The sequence below is a fragment of the Neomonachus schauinslandi genome, chromosome 7 (genome assembly GCF_002201575.2).
Source record: "Neomonachus schauinslandi chromosome 7, ASM220157v2, whole genome shotgun sequence".
Taxonomy (NCBI): Eukaryota; Metazoa; Chordata; class Mammalia; order Carnivora; family Phocidae; genus Neomonachus; species Neomonachus schauinslandi.
This window is the reverse complement of record NC_058409.1, coordinates 70803154-70820294: the sequence shown is the minus strand read 5'-3', so window position 1 is coordinate 70820294 and position 17141 is coordinate 70803154. Positions and strand designations below refer to the sequence as shown.

The following is a 17141-nucleotide window of genomic DNA, read 5'->3' as shown; positions in this document are numbered from 1 at the left end:
CACTGCCAAGTTGCCCTAAAAAGAGACTATAAGATTTTTGTAAAGCAAATTGAAAATATGTCACAAGAGATGTAAAACTTTTATACCCAAATGCAGAGACCGCACATCTTAAAATATATTCTAGGGAAATATCCCAAAGTACAGAAAAAGACTTATATACAAACATACTGACCACAGTGTTAACAAAAAATTGGAACCAGCTTAGTTGTCCAACACTGGGGAAATGAAGAGTATTACTTTTGTTGGACTTATTTATGACAACCATTAAAAAAAGTATTAATAATTATTTATGATATATAAAATGTACACATTATAATTGTTAAGTGGGAAATTGGGATACAAAATGTTATATACAGTTTGATTTCAACTATGTTAAGAAAAATTACAAAAGAAATTTTATCAGAGCTTTTTGGGAGGTAGAATTAATGCGTAATTTTTTTTCTTCTTTCTAGTTTGCCATATTTTTACTAGTATGAATTGTTTTTACATTTAAAAAAATGATTAAGGCAAGTCTTCTTTTGTTGTTCAATTGTAGCTTTTTTTTCCTCCTCGATTTCCTTACCAATGTCAGTTTTTGGATAAAATTGCAGGCATAATTTCATTTTCTAATGGTGTGCATCAATTTTAACATTTTCTTAAGAAGTCATACTAGAAATCACTAGGATCTCCTAGCTGCGGCCCTTTGAAGCCAGAAGGCTGAAAGTGCCTTCTCATCCCAGAAGGTTTTCACAGACTGCACCTGACAGAGATGGATACAGGGTTTAGGATCAGGAATTCTCGTTGGGTTCCTGACTTGCCCAATTCTCTGCATCTCTTAAAAAGTAGCAGCAGAGAAAGTTCTTGCCTGATCTATTATTGATTTGTGGAGAAGTAGGGAGGGAAGCACTTTCAGAGCAGAATGTTTAGGTGCAGGCTGAGACAGCACTTTTCACTCCAAATCCCAGACTCTATTTCTATCAGTCAATAATCTGTTCTAGATTGTAGTTTGTTTTTATTTTTTAAGAGGGACGGGAAAATTATTTGATATGACATAAAACAAGAAATGTTTTGAGGGGAATTCACTAGGAAACTTTTAAAATTTTTGCAAGAATTGAGGTGCCTCTGAAATTTTTTTTTTGTATTTTAAATTCAATTTCCACATACATATATATATATATAATTTTAAATAAATATATAAACGATATTTATTTCAAGTGAAGTCTTTTTTCTTTCCATTTCTGCTTCCTGCCTCTCCCAACCCTCTCACCCATGTGAGTGACCTACCATGTAGCCTTAGTGGGAGACCTTTATAACTTCAGAATATGTCAAGTAGGTTAAAACACCCCTTCCCCACTCAGAGTTTTGGGCGAATGCTACACTTCAAATGTTAGCCAGGTTCAAAAGGACTATGGCTATGGCTTCTCATCAGTAGGTAGTCTGTGCTAAAACTATACTGCGAGAAGCGTTATCTGATTTTACGTTAGGAATTTAAGATCTAAATATTGTTTTTGGCAAGTGAACAGATTCCTTTTTATGTACTTCAATTTTAAAATGTTCAAATAGATGTTCTATGCCTTAAAAAATAAAAAGATTTCCTGTGGGCATTTCCAGGGAAGGGCACAAGGAACTTTCTGGAGTGATGCAATGTTCTGTATCTTGACTGTGGTGGTGATTACGTGGGTGCGAAACATTTGTCAAACGCTCTTGAGCTATAGGCTTAAAACGGGGCCATTTTATTGGAGGTAAACTCTACATAAATGAAGTTCATCAGACAAAAGCATTTCTATTCACTTAAACTGTGGCTTTCAAACCCACTGCGAAGACATTGTCATTTATCACTCCAGGCCTCACCCTCCCCCATCTGCGATGACATGTGGGTTTCAGATGATTTATTCTAGGTGGCCATCTTAGGACTGGGGTGTGATGAAGAACAGACGTGGCTTTGCAGATGACAGGCGCCACTCAAGGAAATGTCATCCGAGCTGTTTGCATCGCAACCTCATTCTGCCACAGAAGCCACTCCGCTCTGTCTTCTGCCACCAGCATCGCCCAGGTGGTGGCAAAAGATGTAGAAGGAGGCAGTTCTTGATTTGGTGTCATGGAGGCAGAGTCCAATTCTCTGTCTCAATATTTCTGTCTCTTCTCTCTCTCTTTCATGACTGTATCAAACATGGGTCAGGCAGAGCAATAGGTACGAGTTAATAAAACAAACAGCAGGGGCGCCTGGGTGGCTCAGCTAAGCAGCTGCCTTTGGCTCAGGTCATGATCCTAGGGTCCTGGGATCGAGCCCCGCAGCGGGCTCCCTGCTCAGTAGGGAGTCTGCTTCTCCCTCTCTCTCTCCGCTGGCTCATGCGTGCTCTCTCTCTCTGTGTCAAATAAATAAATAAAATCTTAAAAAAACCAAAACAAAACAACAAACCAAACAGCACTATCTCTGAGCCAAGCATCTCTCCAGCTGCTTGTCCGAGTCTCTCTTTTTTTTTTTTCAAAGATTTTATTTATTTGACAGAGAGAGACACAGCGAGAGAGGGAACACAAGCAGGGGGAGTGGGAGAGGGAGAAGCAGGCTTCCCGCGGAACAGGGAGCCCGATGCGGGGCTCGATCCCAGGACCCTGGGATCATGACCTGAGCCGAAGGCAGCCACTTAACCGACTGAGCCACCCAGGCGCCCCTGTCCGAGTTTCTCTTAAGGCGGTTTTGGGCTAAACTTAATTATGCTTTTTATTCTATTGTTTACTTTAAACCTGGTGATGAATAAACTATACTGCAAGAAATGGCTAAAGTATCCTTGGTTAGAAAGTACAATTTAGACTAGGAAATGGACAAAGCAGATTATTTCATTACCCATCCTTGCCAACACTTGGCCTTATTGGACACCGTTGTTGAAGTTGTCTGTTGTCAGGGAGACCCAGCCTTCCATCTGCATCTTGCTTCCTGTTAAATGCTGCAAACCTAGTGGTCACGTGCACTCTTCACTCATATTACTAAGTCCCACGGACGGTCTCTTGATTCTGGCTCTAGCCACAGCTGAGGCCAGAGTAGTGTTCACTGGGGAGGGGACCGTGTGGGGCTGGGAAATGCGGAAGGTGATAGAGGGGTGGCAGTGAGAGGTCCGATGCAGAGCTGGCCTGGCCTGGTCAGGCGACGGCATGGGAGTGTCTGGGCGAGCCTGCGACCTGTGTGTGAAAGCACGCTCCCCACCAAAATGTCTCCAGTCCCCTCTGTCTCAACCTTTAAACCATGTTTCATACTTACTTTTTAATATTCGCAAATTCAGTTTAAGAATGCAATTTTTGAGAGACAATGCAAATGTAACCTAACATTAGGTTTTTAACAATGAATAAGTGAATCTATGTAAATAACACTGAGTAAAACTTGACTAATTCAAATTCATTGTGTGGAATCTGGGATAGCTTATGAGGGTTGGATTGAAGTCTTTTTTTTTTTTAATTTAAATAAAACAGTAGACAATTTTATTTTCACATTTCACAATACAAATGAAAATTGCTTTTTTTTTTTTTTTTGGTCCTACTACTCCCCTGCAAAAACTATTCTCTCTTTGCTAGGAAGGGGGAGCAAGTCTTCCTTGTCCTGCTGTGAGAAAACGCCCAGAGTCACAGCACCATGATCTCCTGGTGAAGTAGAATAAGTAATGTAAAATGAATATAAAGAGGTTCCTGTCTCTCCTTCTCTTTCTGGTCGAGTCATTCCTGGCTGAGTGGGCACCATCATGGGACAGGCAGGAGGTCTCATCACTGGGGGCCCTACCATCATTGGCCTATGGCCTCCTGTAGGAGACCTCATTCTAGGAGCAGGTCCCATTGGCATCATCCCAGGAGGAGGAGGGCCCATCACTGGCATCATGGGAGGGCCCCCCATATGGGGCGCTGACCTCATACCAGGGCAAGGAGGAGGTGGGATCATTGCCCCTGCAGGAGGAAGATCAGAGAATGGAGTAGGAGGTATCTTTCCTTGTTGAAATGCAGCGGTTGTTTTGTCGATCAGACTCTGAGCCTGCTCTTCCACCCATTTCTGATAGTAGTCTTTCACGTTCTCTGTGCTTCCTACCACTGTGGTGTGTCTTTCTCACAGATGGAGAGTCATGGGTGAGGAATGGGTCGCAGTAGTCACAATAAAACTTAGCTGTGTTGCTCTGCAGGCCATTGGCCACTCTGTCCCAAGATTGAACTTTTTTGTTTTTTCCCCAAGATTTAATTTATTTATTTGTCAGAGAGAGAGAGAGAGCGCGCACAAGCAGGGGGAGCAGGGGGAGAGGCAGAGGCAGAGGGAGAAGCAGGCTCCCCGCTGAGTAAGGATCCTGATGTGGGACTAGATCCCAGGACCCTGAGATCATGACTTGAGCCAAAGGCAGATGCTTAACCGACTGAGCCACCCAAGTGCCCCCAGGATTGAAGTTTCAGATAACTTTTTTGTAAACTCTTTTTAAATAGGTTAAGAGCCTAGATAATAATACTAATGGTATAAATAAAGTTGAAGAAGGATATTGAAGATACTTATGAGGAAAAGCCTCACTACTTTGAAGAAAGAATGGATTTATGTATGTATATCTAGTATGTACATATTTACTTATTTATTTTAAAATCTCTTCAAAAAGTCCTTGGGAATTCCACTGGATAGTTCTTTGTTAGCCTAGTTTGTTTAAGTAATAAATGAGTAATACATAACTACAACTGTATGCTTAATAGAATAAAATTACATGTTCAATAAGGTAGAGTTTGAATGCATTTGAATTGAGAGAAAGAGAACACAAGATGTTCACATTATAACACTTAAAATGTGTAATAATGGAACTGAATAAATGATGAAAACTGCAGAAAGTCATCCAAATATCCAATAAGAGTTTGTTCTTAATATCTCTCCAGGTGACACACTGCAGTGGAAGGATCTGGAACCCAATGCCACACTTGGTGGTGGAGTAGAGGATGATATTGTCTCACGCTAGCCCTCAGTCCCTGCAGGGGCCCTTCTCCTATTGGTTGAGTGTCGTGAGTATGCCTCAAGGTTGAGCAAATCACCTTTTAAAGGAAAATGCCTCCATTATCCACTGGGGACCATGCCCACTAGTGCCCTGGCTTTTGACAGGAGGGGAAAAGCCAGTGAGGGCTGGTTTGTTCCAGAAAGGGAGGAAAATTGCTGGGATGTGTGTGGGAGATTGAGAGAATATCCAGGTGTGGAGCATTTAGGGCTTGAGGTGACCTGTCCTTTGCAAATCGTTAGTCCTTGCTAGATTCCTTAAATGCTGGGGGAGAATGGTATTTTCATTTGCTTGTTTGTTTGTTTATTTTTGGAAACCAGTGAACAGTCAGGGTTTTGTGACTGGTTTACACTGGTGGAACAGAGATCCAGGCACAAATATAGGAGCTAAACCTAAGAAGTAAGCCCTGTAGTTTTCACTCGATTCAATTTGTCACAAAAAGTTGGAGGTAAGGACTCCAGTCTTACGACGGAGCAAAACCATGAAAAGTAGGGCAGACAATGAAAACATTAGATCCTGGGTGACTTCACAGAGCACTAAGTCAAGCATCTTTTGAAAACTTCCCTATTTTAGACTTTTCAGTTTTATGAAACAATACAATCCCTTTATTTTATAAACCAGTTGGAATAGGGTTGTCTGCTACTTGCAGTAGAAACATCCTAACTGACATAAGTAATAAAAAGAGTATTACTACCCTGTGTGTAGACCATACTCTTCAGATCTTAGGTCAGGAAGCTGTGAGTCAGCCAAATGGTTCTGGAAGAAACTGTTTCAGACTGGGAGGGGGTTCAACCCCACTGGTCACAAATAACAACTAGGTAGAAAGAGCCTAAATGTTCCATCATGGAGATGGCTGTGCCTCCCATCCCCAGAGGCCACCTGATTGTGCTGACTCTATGCCTAGTCTCTAGGTTACTCCCCTTATTAGAATGACTTACTAATAAGGCATGATAAGGGAAGTAACAAAGTGGGACATTCTGTGACCAAGACTTGAAGTTCAAAGGGATAGAAAGAGGAGGCTCTGGGGGTTGTTGGGAGGTGCTGAAGGGGAGGAGGGAGGAAGGGGAGGAGCCAGACTCCCCACTAGATCATTATCTTGGCCTGGCTCCAGCTGCTTCCTAGCTCCCTAGAGACAAGAGTGGGAATCACTAGAAAGGAGGTTCTGTTACCCTGACTCTGCGCTCTTACCAGGAAAGGTGCTTTGAGAACAGAATGACCAATCCCAGTTTGTTCAGGACCTTCCCAGCTTTTGTCCTGAAAGTCCTGAGTTTTGGAAAGCTCCTCAGTGGTTGGTTGCCCTAGAGTCCTTTGGAATTTGAGGTGGGGTTAGTGGTTAGGGACCTTGCAGGAACTGGTGCTCTCTGGGACTCAGTATTAGTACCAGGGCAGGTCCAAGGAGGCACAGTGGAAGCAAGTTTGGAAAGTATGCTTTACATAAGACATTGACTTTTCTCTCATTTCAAATTGGATTCCAGGATCCTTAATCCAGAGAAAGGACAGAGCTGTCACTACTAAGGTTCCCGATCCCACCGAGGTATCAGGAGGCCAACAGACATGACTGCTTGTTCTGGGGACAGAGATAAAGGTATTAGAAGTATCAGGTGTAGTGGGGTGGTCGCAGAGGCTTGGCAGGGGAGTAGGTTTCTTCTAACCCCCACCTGCCACAGCAAGAAACTGGCTATCTAACTTGACTTTCCCCTGATAGGAAGCAAAGCACATTCCATAGTTCCTGATGGAAGAGGCCGGAGAGACAATTAAATTATGTTACAAAAAAAATTCCACTGATTTCAACTCAAAATATGTGTACATGGGGGAAAGACCCCTGGGGAAAGGTATGAAGAGATAAAGTAGCACCGTGGAACACATCAGGAGCAGCGACCTGTCCTCTTGCAGGAATTAGGAAAGAAAGCAGTTACACTCTTTCATTATAGTAAAGGCCTTCCAACACATGGGGTGAATCCCTGCCGATGTAAATTTGGAAAAAATAGAGCTGAAGGGGTAGAAATATCTACAGAATTGTCAGTAAAAGCTGTGGAGGTGATGTTGGAACAGGACATAGAAGAAGGGACGATTGACCTTTGACCTTGGCTTCAAATCTTCATTGGGACATTTAATAGTTTTGTTTTTTTTGAAGGAAGATATGGTCATGGTCAGATAAGCTTGGGAACCACTGCAACCCTTTCTCCCCCTCTTCAGCGGGTATTTTAGCATGTCGAACTGCTCACCTTTGCTTAACCATTTCCAAACATTACATAGTTAGGTAATCTTATTTTATTTTAAATTGAAAAACAATTATTATCATCCCAGGGTAATAGTGAACCACTTTCAGAAATACTGCCTCAGAAAGTTTGTTTTTGAGAAGCGTCCCAGTGAAAAGCTCAGAAATTAATTTCCTTGAAATTTTTTAGAGGTAAAAGGCATCTTCATTGGTGGACTTGCGTAGTGTAGCTCCCTCCCCCAACCCAGGGATGGGGCCAGGGTCAGCACCAACTGCTCAGGAGATAGGTTCTTCCACTAAGACTCAAGTTGGACATTGGAATACCTGGCCTTTCAGAAAAGAAGCATCGTCTTATTTCACTGGAGCTCTGCATGACTGAATCTCTGTGAATCTCCTTTTTGAACAGACACTTAAAATCCAAATCTTTAGAAATGCTGCCAAGAGTTAAAAAGGCAAGTGTGAAAATTAAAGTGGCCATTTGAAGATCAGAATATTTCTTTTTTTTTTTTTTAAGGATTTTATTTATTTATTTGACACAGAGAGAGAGAGAGAGAGAGCACAAGCAGGGAGAGCGGCAGGCAGAGGGAGAGGGAGAAGTAGACTCCCTGCTGAGCAAGGAGCCTGACAAGGGGCTGGATCCCAGGATGCTGGGATCATGACCTGAGCCAAAGGCCACTTAACTGACTGAGCCACCCAGGAGCCCCCAGAGTATTTCAATTAAAAAAAAATGTATCACGCAAAACAGGTGTTGAAATTCTTTCTAAAATTTGGATGGAATTAAGAATAAACATTATCATGTTGAGTAACCAACCATTGGGAAAAGACTGCCATTTGTTTGGGAAAATGGTCAAACTGACAAGATGTAAATGTAGTTCCTACCCAAACACTACACTATGCTTACAATTGCAAACTTGTTGAAAGGGCAAAACGTAGGAAAATTACTTTATAAATATTTTATAACTAGAGAACATTTTAGCTGAGCAACCTAAACATAGCCTTGTAGATTAGAAGCAATATACTCTTTTTCATATGATATAAATAGGTCATCCATCATTATTTGAGAACATTGTTTTAGCGCTGAGTTAAAAAAAAGGGAATTTTATTCAGATGAGAGGAAACAACAAGCATTGATTAAAAATATTTAGAAAAAGGGTGTATTGCATTTATCTTTGAAGAATTCTTATGAAGATCCGTTTTGATTGAATCGCCCTTTCTAAGTTAAATGAAGCACTGAAGATGTTTGTTATCATTTGACTGAAGTTCTAGAAAAGTAGCTTCTCAGAGTTATGAGAGACAGAGAGGTGAGTGCATGTGTTAGCCTTGGATGAAGCTATGCGCTCTTTCTGAGGCAGCCACGTCTATACACGGTACAATGCCTGGGAAAATGGTGAATGGTCAGTTTTTCTTGGGGATTTCCACATCTCCCAAAATATTCCTCCTGCCCATCTTAGTATCTCCATAGGGGCCTGGGGCTTTCAGTTCTCCAGCTGGCGAGGGCCCTTCTTGGGTACCTCTTTCCTATTCCTAGAACAAAATGTTGGAAAATTATAAATGTAAAAAGTAAGAAAAGGTAAAAAATTTAGTCTGATGAAACACAAGTCAATCATTAAAATGGTGATTTTGTTCTCTAAAGAAATGTTAAGTGAAAAAATACATAAATTCTATGTGTTATATACTCCCTATATAGAAATTCTCTCTATATGTACATTCTGTTTTCTCTCTCTCCATATATATATTCAAGTTACTTGTAATTTTATTTATTTATTTTAAAGCTTTTATTTATTTATTTGAGAGAGGGCACGAGTGGGGGTGGGGTGGGGTGGGCTAGAGAGAGAGGGAGAAGCAGACTCCCCACTGAGCAGGGAGCCTGATGCAGGACTTGATCCCAGCAACCCGGGATCATGACCTGAGCGGAAGGCAGATGCTTAATTGACTGAACCACCCAGGGGCCCCACTTTTAATTTTAAAATACACTTATTTGAAAACAATGAAAACATTCCACTGAGCACGTTTAACCTGAATACCGCATTTAACTTGAATACCAAGATGATCTCAGGATGTCTCATGCATGTGCAAAAATTTTGTTACAAAATAGTCTTTATACACACATAATGCATATACATGTACACACATTAAAATGTTAATAGCACTTTTCTCTTGGTATAATTATAGTTGATTTTTGTCCTTCTTATGAGTTTTATTAATTCTAAATTCCCTACATGAATGTGTATTAGTTTCCCTAACACAAAAAATAAAAAGCTTAGAAATAATAAAACTATTTTCACTATGGTCCATTTTTTTGAATCCCTGGTTTTTGCTAGAGGAACTAAATATATTTGTGCAATTATGTTAGTATCTGTGGCACAGACCTTCAATTTTGTGTCAAGAAGTCTGAAGCCTAGACCTCGCCCTCCGCTGTGGACGCATTCCTTGGCTTCTCTGGGCCTCAGTGTTCTCATCAACACAAGAAGAGGTTTGGAGGAGAAAGATGCCCCCTGAGGTAACTCTCTGGTGAGTGTGTGGCTGTGACTTCCCCAAGTAAGATATGGTCATTCTAAGGGGCTTGTGCATTAATCCCAAGGAATACATTTAAACGATAAACATTTTCGTAACATAACCAGCAGTCTTGTATAAGCATATTTTTGGGCTTGTGGGCTTTGCCAGGCCCTTAGCTATTCCTCTGGGATAATGGTTCTCAAACTTGAGCCTACATCAGAATCACCTGGAGCCCTGTTAGACTCTGGAAGGCTGGCCCCAGCGTGAGTTTCTTATTTGGTGGGGCTGGGGTGGGGCTGGAGAAACTGTGTTTCTAACAAGTTCCAGGTGCTGCTGGTGGTCTGGAAGAAACCTACCTCAAGGAAATATCCCGGTTAGGAGAAGCCATTTCCAGTTTCTGTAAGTGTTTTGAACTTCTTTTTTTCCCCCTTTCCAACATTCTTAGAAAGGCGTTGTGAAGGTTTCTCAAGGATACCTTCGAGTCACTTTCAATTTTAAAACACTTTTCTTTAAAAACAATGAAAACATGATTCCACCAGTTGCTGTGAGTAGGATCAAATGGGGAGATTGACTGGGGGCTTGGGTCAGTCGGAGGGCGCCCTGGGAAAGACAAAGTGTATTGTTTCGGTGGGCTGGAGTCCGCTACACAGAGCGCGGTTTCTCTGATGAATTAGACAACAAAGTGAGAGGGCTTTTTCTGTGAAGCACGTTTATTTTTTATTTATTTTTTAAAAGATTTTTTATTTATTTGAGAGAGAGCAAGCGAGCACACAGGTGAGGGGGAGGGGGAGGGTGAGAAGCAGGCTCCCTGTTGAGCAGGGAGACCGATGTGGGGCTCAATCCCAGGACCCCAGGACCATGACCTGAGCCGAAGGCAGACGCTTAACGACTGAGCCACCCAGGCGTCCCTGTGAAGCACCTTTAACCTGAATACCAAGATAATCTCAGGATGTCTCAGTTACTTGCTTGTCCGTGGTAAACCCTCACAGATCGTTTCCCTTTTTTGTTACTCAGCTTACCAAATTGATGGCAGCCAGTAGTTGTGTGCCCGAGACTCAAGCAAACCCAGACAGGGATGCTGACAGGGCAGCCTCCTCTGCCTGTGGAACTAGTCCACATCCCAGAAATAAATCATGAATTGTCGCTTCTCATATCCTTTGCACATACCACTCTGTCTGCCCGGAATGCCTCAGACTAAGTGACTTTTTTTCTGTTCTGCCCTCTGTAAGTGGCTTCACTCTAGGACTTAGCTCATCCTACCGTCACTGCCATGCTGTGTTGCTTCCTCCGTGGAACCGGAGATATCTTGGGTACACAGCTGGCCTTGGGTTCATCTCTGCATCTCCAGCACCTACCAAATGTTTTCTGTTGAAAATAGGTCCATGGATATCCACAGGCAAAATTTTATCTTTAATATAAGTAAAAGGATCAATAAAACCAGACCAAACTCAAAAATAATGACTTTAAAACACTGTTCTTGGGTGCCTGGGTGGCTCAGTTGGTTAAGCGACTGCCTTCATCTCAGGTCATGATCCCAGGGTCTTGGGATAGAGCCCTGCGTCGGGCTCCTTGCTCAGCGGGAGCCTGCTTCTCCCTCTGCAGCTTCCCCCTGCTTGTTCTCTCTCTCTCTCTCAAACAAACAAAAACTAACCAAACAAACAAAAAACCACTGTTCTTTATTCTGGTCAGTACTAATTCTTAATAATATGAGGCTGTGTTATTTTTACAATTGCTCTCCCCAAATAATTGAAGAATGTTCTGCCTCTGTAAGTATTGAGAAGATCATATGCCTCATCTCATGTCAACCATGGATTTATCTGTCCTGTTACTTAGAAGACACAATTGTAAAGGTGCATTGAGTCAAGTTATCAAACTCCTAGAGTAGAAAAGTGACGTATTTATTTATAGTAGTTTTGACTATTGAAGTCCTGCTGAGCTGAACCGTGCCTTTTCAGACTGCAGTACATGAAGCATTCTTTGGGGAATGAATCTGACACTATTACAGGTAGATCAAGGAGTGAGTTATTTCAGGCAGCCGAGGTGGTTCTGCCTTTAGTATGAGTTAAAGCAATGATGTTTGCCAAGTTTTCCTAAAAGTGGCATGTAACCTCAGAGATGAAAAAATAGAGCACAAGGTGGTCATGACCTGATTGTTCTCCAGGTGAGACATGATGCTGTTCTAAATATGCTTGGCAAAGAATCTTTTAATTTTTTATCTGGATGACTTTACGGGGTTTTGATGCTGCTGTAGGCTAGCTATATTAGTCCTTGCTAAAACAGGAAATTAAAATGGAAGTTGTGGGATGAACCCTTAGGTGATAGGTAACACTCTGTGAGCCATAGCATCCCATAGGAATTTCCAAGTAAGTGTCCAAAAATCAGTTACATATACATGAATTATAGGATTCTATATCTCATCCACCTCCAGGATAAAAAAGAGTTCATTGTTTAGGATCAAGGAGAATTTGTGAGGAGGATGTCCTTAGAGACCTAGCCCCCAAGGGGAAAAAAGTTCTATGTGTGTAGGTACTTCCTCTGTAGGCCAAGCCAAGAGAAAGGGGCTTCAAGACTTCCATGCTATCTATCACTTGGAGAACTTGGTATGTGTCCCCTAAAGTTAAGAGGACATAGTCGACTGGTGTCTGACTCCTACCTAGGAAATGTTTAGAGTGAGAGATGGGCTGGCTGTGTGCTATGGTCTGACCGAGACTATGGGATGGGATCAAAGGCACAAGTCAGGATGAGAGGGAGTGAAGATGACCTGAAGTCAGAGCTCTGTGAGCTCCCTCCCTTTGGATTAGTGGCAGAATGCACATACCTCAGGAAGTGAAATCCCAGAGCAAACATCCCAAGGCTCAAGGACAATAGTTATCCCAGTACTAGGATTCAGTCTACACCATGGCCTGCTCCAAACCAGGAATGATGGGGCTAAAGGCAGGATCAGAAAGCAGGTCAGTCAGGTCACTAGTTTTTAAGGTATGTTAAGATATAGTTGGGATAAGTCAGAACAGGTTACTTCAGGTTTCCATATGCAGCCTCTTACATAATGACCGAAACATTAATTAGTCCCATTCCTGCTGAAGAAAGCAGTGACCTTGAGTGGAAATTAAAACAACAGCAATCACAACATGGAACCAAACAACCAATAAACCAAAACTGCATGCGGGCAGATGACACATCACTAAATGTTGAAAAAATTTAAGGAGTGTCAATTAGGATAGGGGCCAGATGATTACTTTGACCTGTGACACCCACATCCACAGGTTGTGGTTTAGCCTGTGCCTGAGACCCGTCAACTCACATGGTTTGGCTCTAAGCTCATTCCTCCACTCTTCCTAACACCTTATCCAAAAGTCTTATTTGCTTGCTTCACAGGGAAACACAAGATTGGAGTATTTCAACCACAGACCTGTAAAATTAGAAAATTATAATCCTTTATTTAAATCAAGTTTGGTTAAAAAGTATAACTGAATTTGATGGATTTCCAGTTCCAACTAGAAATTATTTATAAAGAGCTGGGAAAGAATGGGAGTCTGTTGATGCATGAGATTTGAGACGACAAGACTTGAATTGTCCATTACATGTTAGATGGATAAGGTGAAGGTGACAAATATTTTCAAGACAGTGACTATAAAATATAAGTTAAATATAAACTTATTCTATATCTTATCATAAAAATGTATATTTGTTTCTCTTTGCTGCGAAGGGCATTCAGCTTTCCTAAAATATTATAATGCTGATTTGAGTAGTTTCAAAGATTATTGATTTGTAGTTCCAGAATCGACTATGTTGTATATAGAAACCCAATTTATTAGAATGTGTGTTGCAGAAAACTGGTTTTGTTTTTCCACTTGAATTTGTAAACTAGTTTTTCATGAGAGGTTGATTCACCATAGGAGGTTAAGTGTCGGTAATAATTAACTGCTGCTATAATTAATCTAGCTCAGATTAACCCAAATAGCAAAATAAAAAAAAAAAGACTGAGTAGATTTTCTTAAAATTAGGAACATAGTTAAAGGCACAACTTTTCTTTTTGATATTTATTTGCAACTAAAATGAAAAGTCTAACATACTAACTTTGAAACACTTTGAGAATCTCAATTTCTTTTCTATGGCTTACGGTAACCTTTACCACTTTTGATTCAACCAGGTCTACCTTAAGAGTGGGACAGTAACAGATCTGACCTAGAGGTTTCATTGACTCATTTGGGCTTGACTACTTGTCAATTATTCAGAATTCTTCTTTGTTGCAATTTATAGATAATTCAACTCAAAATGACTCAAGCATAAGAGTTTATTAGCTCCCACCACCATAGTCTAGGCAATATATGAGGTAAGATCCAGTGTTCATAGAATGCCATTAAGATTGGCTCTCTTCATCCGTCGCACCTTCCTCCATGTTGGCTTCATTCTCAGGCTTCTCCCCTCAGGATGGTGGCTAGCACTAGCAGGTCTAGACTTTCATCTTGGCAGTTTAGCAATCTCAGTGGAAAGAGAGCTTCTTTCCCAGTAGTTTCAGTAAAAGTTCTGTATCTGAAGGATTTGAGGTTCAGCCTGGCGCAGTTTGGGTTTCTCAAACCAATCACTTTTCAGAGGGATTCAGTGCTCCAATCGGCAAGGCCTACCTAGGTCACATCTCCCTTCCCCACCAACAGATGGAGGACCACCTCCACTGGTCAAATAGACCTAGAGCGCATATAAGCAGATTTGGGGGTGGAGGGGGTGTTTTGAGTATAGACAAGCTGTCCCTCATATGTGGACAGCCTTGTCAGGTCTGTCCCTCTTTTGTTCCTTTCTTCCTGGGAGGGGTTTGTCAGTGTGCACACACTGTGCCTTCACATTGGACGCCTGGCTCCTATCTTCTCCATTCCTTTCTCATATCTAAACTCTCTAGCTTCACAATCATAGCCCCATGTGGGAAGTTACAGGAGCACTTGGACTTTAAAAAATACTGGTGCTGGAAAGAATATCCAATGGAAAAAAGACAGTCTCTTCAACAAATGGTGTTGGGAAAACTGGACAGCCACATGCAGAAAAATGAAACCGGACCACTTTCTTACACCATACACAAAAATAAACTCAAAATGGATGAAAGATCTAAATGTGAGACAGGAATCCATCAAAATCCTAAAGGAGAACACAGGTAGCAACCTCTTTGGCCTCATCCACTGAAACGTCTTGCTAGACATGTCTCCAGAGGCAAGGAAAATAAAAAAAAAATACTGGTGCCTTAGCCCCACCCTCAGAAATTCTGATTCAGTTGTCTAAAGTAGAACACTTTCAGTTGTGTTTTGTAAACGCTTCCTAGGTGATTTTGATGTATAGTCAGCGTTGAGAGCTGCTGCTTCAAACTAAACTTGATGCTGGGAAGAATCTGTCTATCCTAAACACAGAGGAAGATGAAGTTTGAATGCTAACCTGCCTCGGGGGTGTTGCATTTTGACCACATCCACCTGCTAAAGGAATGAAGCACTGATGGTGACATGTCTGTCATTTACCAGGACAAAGAAAGCATTTGGAGGAAGGACAAGGTCTTCTCATGACTCCTGAAACAATATCAGAAGTCATCCCTCATTTTGCCCTCACCCATGGTTCACCCAGTTTATAATTAACCTGGATGAGATGAGCCACCAAACAGATGCTGGTCATTGATTTTTAGAATGAGAGATGTTTCAAAGTGCAGGAGCGTGCATGTGTGCCTGTGTGTATTTCCTTCACCAAAAAATGATTCACTCAGAGAGGAAGAGATCTTCTTTACCTTTGGGTTTTTATACTGATTGTTTTTGCATTTTCTCTGCCACAGGATGGAATTGTCATTGCTTGGCTCTCGAGAATGAAGTTGTATATTTTCTGCTACATGAATCATTATAAACAACAGCTTTGAGAAGGCACTCTAGGGCCAGTAATTATACTGACGAAACAGAAAGACTGTATTCCAAGTGAGGTTAATTTTAGCAGAAGTCAGATACAAATGTTGTCAGCTCACAGCAAACATGCTGGCAAAGGAGCCAAAACCATTGGTGGCAGTGACTGTCCTTGTCTGGGCCGAGCAGTTTCCAGGGTCACCACAGAAGGCAGACTGGACCTCTTGGTAATCCCCACTTGCTTAAATTTTGAGGTAGATATATTAAGCTGATTATGTAATAAACCTTAGAAATCAAAGTGGAAAGTAATCCGGAGTTAGAAATGTAACTAAGAATATAGAATGCTGAAAATTTAAAGAGTGTGTGTGTGTGTGTGTGTGTGTGTGTGTGTGTGTGTGTTGGGGTGGGGAGAGGCTCATAGATCTATGTAACTGATAACTGATCCAAACTGAAGATGTTTATTTCTCCATGGAATAAGCTTGTCCGTGAAGAAGACCGCTAAATGGAGAAAAATAATGTTGCACCTTATGATGAAAGTAATTTTGATGTCTCTACACACACACACACACAAAATCCATGTTAAATTTTGTTGAGAATTCTGTTTTCTACAAAGAATATACAGCTCTTTTAAGAAACCACTTTGGCTCCATGTAGCCAGTATCTCAACCCAGCTTGCAGAAATGAGTGTTAGTGGATGATTAAGCAAATGAGTCCTTCCAGAAAGAAAATTATGGCTAAAAAACCAAAGGTATTTGGTAAAGAAATCTGCCACTGAGGAGAACTGTGGCACAGGAGGAAAGATGTTGTTATATTCTCATTGGAAAGATGCCACATGAAGCCTTTTCTTTTCCTTTCTTTCTTATGTGGAGAAAAGCAGCAGAAATTCTAACCACAAAAAGCTTGAGTGTAAAATAAGGTCTTCCCAATGATTCATTTGAATCATTTAAGTCTGAGTAATACACTGACCTGGCATCTGACCTAGAGATTAGAGATCAGTTGACAGATAAGCAATTTCTGTCTGAAAAAAAAAAATCCCCGTTCAAATTAGCTTAATTAATAAGAGAATGAATTGAATCATGGTACTGAGATGTTCATGGGTGGAGACACTATTTCAGAAGCTACTAGATAAGGGAACTTTAAGGATATTGCTAGGGGTGTGGCCTTCCCCACTCTCTCCCACACACCTGTCCATTCCTTGCTTCTAATTGTTGCAGACTAATTTGAGTCTGCTTCAATCTCTTTCCATGTGTCAGGCAAGAGGGCCATGCATAGCATTTTTGATAAACAATCGTGGTAGGAAGAGAGAATCTCTCAACATCCACATATCAACCTTAGAAAATTCTCTCATTGTCTCTGATTGGGCTGTATGCTCATTCTTCAAAAACCTCTGTGGTCAGGGCTATTGGTATCCTAACTGACCCAGTGTGGTAGGCTGAATTCTGGAATTGGTGAATGTGTTACCATACTAAGCAAAAGGACTTTGTAGATGTGATTAAGGATTTTGTGATGGGAAAGTTATCCAGTGTTAGTCTGCTAGGCCCAATGTAGTCACAAGTTCCCTTATAAGGGGGAGACAGAAGAGATAGA

General features: G+C 41.3%; 1 pseudogene; it reads right to left on the bottom strand.

Annotated features, from left to right (window-relative positions):
• Positions 1 to 3661: 3661 nt before the first annotated feature.
• LOC110587304 lies at positions 3662 to 10078 on the bottom strand (annotated as a pseudogene).
• Between the last annotated feature and the right edge of the window lie 7063 nt (positions 10079 to 17141).